This window comes from Fukomys damarensis, unplaced genomic scaffold (assembly GCF_012274545.1).
Source record: "Fukomys damarensis isolate Sample0158 unplaced genomic scaffold, DMR_v1.0_HiC HiC_scaffold_38, whole genome shotgun sequence".
Lineage (NCBI taxonomy): Eukaryota > Metazoa > Chordata > Mammalia > Rodentia > Bathyergidae > Fukomys > Fukomys damarensis.
This window is the reverse complement of record NW_022900950.1, coordinates 77,821,620-77,825,458: the sequence shown is the minus strand read 5'-3', so window position 1 is coordinate 77,825,458 and position 3,839 is coordinate 77,821,620. Positions and strand designations below refer to the sequence as shown.

Genomic DNA, 3,839 nt, shown 5'->3' with positions numbered 1-3,839 from the left:
AAATAAATATATAAATATATTTATATATAAATAAATATATTTAATTCTTTTATTTATATTCTTTTATTCTCTCATTCATGTTTTGCAGTCAGAAGCAGAAGGAAGGTCTGAGGAGCTGTCACAGAACCAGGGAAACCGAGGAGATGGAACAGAATGCACAGTGAGTGTCCTGGCCTAGATGCAGAATAGAAAGAGAATATTGCGAAAACTCCATGACATGCAAATCCGGGGGAGTTAACGCGTGGGGCACCAGTCTTCATTTTCAGTTGCGGTAACTATATCAAGGTTACGTAAGGTGATAAAATGAGCAGAAACTAGGGGACGACTGGGTGTGTGTGCTACTTCTGAAATATTTTTATAAATCTAATATGCCAAATAAAATTTCAAAAGAAAATTTTAGAGATTCACTGTTTTGCAAACATTGGTAAGAATTTTTGCTTAGTTGCACATTCCTTTTTCCAGTATGGAAATGATTTGGTTACAATGCAAATTAGAATAATGACAGAGAACCCTAAGGTTTTCATGAATCCAGACGTGACTACTTTCTGGGCTTTTTTTTTGGTACCGGGGATCGAACTCGGGTCCTTGAGCTTGCAAGGCAGGTGGCAGAACCACTGAGCTAAATCCCCAGCCTGTAGACATGACTACTCTCACCTTGCAACTGCAAGGCTCTGTAGATTCACACTGAAGGCTGCCCCCTGTGCCCTAATCCCCCACCCCCAGATTTAGCTGAGGACATGGATTCACAGAAGAGGGACTGTATTTCTCAGATTTCCTCGCAGTAGAAAGGGTCTGGATGTGGAATGCAGGTGGGTTTGGGAGAGGTGACTTCCAGCCTGTCCTTAACATGGGGGACACGGCTGTGCTCCCGTCCTGTGGGCTCAGCGGCTGGAGCTCAGGAAACGCCGCTGATTATGCTGTGGAAGCCCCTGCGTCAACACTCGCAGAGGATGGAAGAAAGAGGCAAAAGATCCCTGTGCTCACAGATTACCAAAAACCATCTCAGTCCTAATGTGCCAGTCTCCAGCTTTCCTTTTTTGTAAGAGGAAATGAATTTCTGTTGTGTTACTAGCTTTTTCATGTTCTGTGCCTCACGGCTCAAAGTAACTGCATATAATGAGAAATGCAGTTTATTATTATTTTTCAATGTAAGGTGGTTTGAATATCTATTGTTTATAAAACTTAACATTTTCTGGAAATTGAGACTCTTGTCACATCTGAACCAACTCAGAATATTTTAATCCTGATTTAAAAGCATTTATTTTCTTACTGTTGTCAACATTTAGTTTTATCAACATCCTTCAGCAATATTTTGTTCTAATTCTTGTCCTATTTTACTGTAAACTGGAAATGTATTTTAGCCACTAGAACTACATTCTATGCTTTCCATATCTTCCTTACGCACAGATTAAAACTCAACATTCATGAAGCATGTGTTCCAAAGCATGTCTGCCAATCTCCTCTTAAATTTTCTCATAAATAAAACGCAGATAACATCTTCTGGGATGAAGAGAACAAACCAAAAGAGCCCTCAGTGCAACAAATTAGGTCTGATACTAATTTCTATTCATTGTTCCAGATGTGGTCTTTTTGTCAATATCCTGGGCAGCTTTTTCTTTGCCCAAGGCACAGTTTTATATTAATATCTTGGGCAGATTTTGGAAAGAAACTCCCTAAGTAAATTTCTGTCATTTTATTTCAGGTTTGACTGAAGTTACAGAAAACTGTTATGGCCAGTGTGTTTCCCACTGGCCATTCCCCCAGAGTGCTCCTATCTGTTATAAATTAGAAAGTCCAGGAGGCTGGGAAACTCCCTTTTGCTCTCTGGAGTAGCTGATTGCAGGTAGGTCCATACTTAGGAGTACATTTCAGTGGTTTTCATCCTTCTGTCTGCAGAAGAACATATATGAATGGCCATTCATGCAGGAACCCATAGGCATTACTTCTAGTCCTCTTTCCCTTTTCTCTTGAAAATACATCAGCATGCACTCGAGAATCATGTGCATTACAAGGACCTCCTTCATCCTCCTCAATTCGTTTTATAAGCCATTTACATATTTAGCTATTTTAATTTCTTGTCACTTTCTTCTCACATGACTATGATTTGTAACGATGCATGCAAAAGTTTCTGGTATGTGGTACATCTCTCTCCTTTCTACAAATGAAGGCAACTAATGACTCTCTGATGGGATGGTAGGTGAACTTTGAAAGGTGATCATAAAAAATAGATCCTTAACAGTTTAATCTGATATTCAAACTGTCTAATAAGATTCTCCCAGTCCAGAGCACTATATGGATGCGCAAGGCATAGATCAAGATGGGGTCTTCTTTGCTCCTTTACTCTTATTTTCTTTCAGTATTTATTCAAAAAATAGCCATTGAGAGTTAATACACAGAGGTCTAGGAGCCTGGGAAACCAGTTAAAGCCTTCATTCTAGAAGGGGAGACAAAATTTAGCATATACACAGGGAATAAAGTCCACAGTTACTTAAAATAACCCTAAAGGAGGAAAGAAAAAATATTGTCTTGGACATGGGGTAACTGCACCTGCTTTTTAAAAAATTTCGGTTTGTGGTGAAAAAAGAATATATAAAGTATGATTTGATATAGATGCTTATGATTATTAATGTCAAGTGGAAAATTTTGAGTGATTTATTTTGAAAGGTTTATATTTAGTTAAAAGTGAAAAAGTTAATGGTTAAATTTTTCATATTCTATAACTGTTAAAAATGTCTACAGGAACTTATAAAAACTTTTTCATTGACTTTTATGACCAAATTATTTTACTATGAAGAGAAACAGTCCAACTAAGTGATAACTGAAAGGAGATTTACACATGTGAACTACTTTTCTTAATTTTTCTCCTATGGATCTATTTATCCATTAAAATTTATTTGGCCCATCCTTTTGATTATCTAGTTACTTAAATTTACTTTTAAATACATAAATGTGTGCTTGATCTAATTCTTTAGTGGCATCATTTTAGAATAGCCTGAATTTTTACAACATTTATTCTTAAGAATAGAGGTTTCTTAAGGATTGATCATAAAAATGGGATCAAAAGAAAAACTTTAAAAATCTTTCCAAAAATATATGGATCCCCAATATTATCAGGTGTAAAAAATGATTTCCAATACAAATAGACGATTCATGGGTAGCAAAATCACATGCAGGTCACAAACTAAACTATGTCTTAGCTCAAAATAAAAACACAACTTTACAGCTGGGTGTGGTGGCTGTATAATCCCTGCTCTCAGGAGGCTGAGGCAGGAGAATTGCAAATTCAAGGCCAGTCTGGTCAATTTAGTGAGCTTGTCCCAAAACAAAAACCAAAAACAAAAAGGAAGAAGAAAAAAAATTGTAAAATAATTATAATATTTCAAAACATCACAGAAAGTTAATTCGGGTTACCATCAGTAAGTAGTTTCTGCTGCTAAAATTGATAGTGAAAAATCACCAAGTAGGGGCGGTCCTGAGGACCAGCTTTTACTGAGCTCCACAGGTCTGGGAACCACAGCACGGATCCCAAGCCCGGAGGAGGGGTCTTTGTACTTCCGAGCCAGAGGAAGAGTCGCACAAGGTGTGCGCAGGCGTCCGGGAGGAGCTGGGGGATGGTGCTCTGTCCTCCAGGTCTCCTCTAAGCAGGGGCAGCCTCCGCCCTGCCAGCCACAGTGGCCCAGGAGAGCGGTGGGAAGGAAGCCCTCCTGCAGGTTTATTTTCGTAGGAGAATGAGATGCGAAGGGACAAAAGTAACAGTTCTCCAAATTCTGAAAGTCAACTCACCAAAATTAACATTCTCAAGAAGGCTCGAAGACTTTTTTTTTTTTTTTTTTTTTTTT

The 3,839-nt window shown here is 38.2% G+C and overlaps 1 long non-coding RNA gene across 1 annotated transcript in view; it reads left to right on the top strand.

Moving 5' to 3' along the window:
* The window catches only part of LOC117284622, a 103,617-nt gene extending 101,850 nt beyond the window's left edge, over positions 1–1,767 (top strand). Inside the window, exons 3-4 of the long non-coding RNA XR_004515716.1 lie at positions 89–160; positions 1,703–1,767. This is a non-coding gene — a long non-coding RNA (uncharacterized LOC117284622). The remainder of the gene's footprint in view (positions 1–88; positions 161–1,702) is intronic.
* Positions 1,768–3,839: the final 2,072 nt, after the last annotated feature.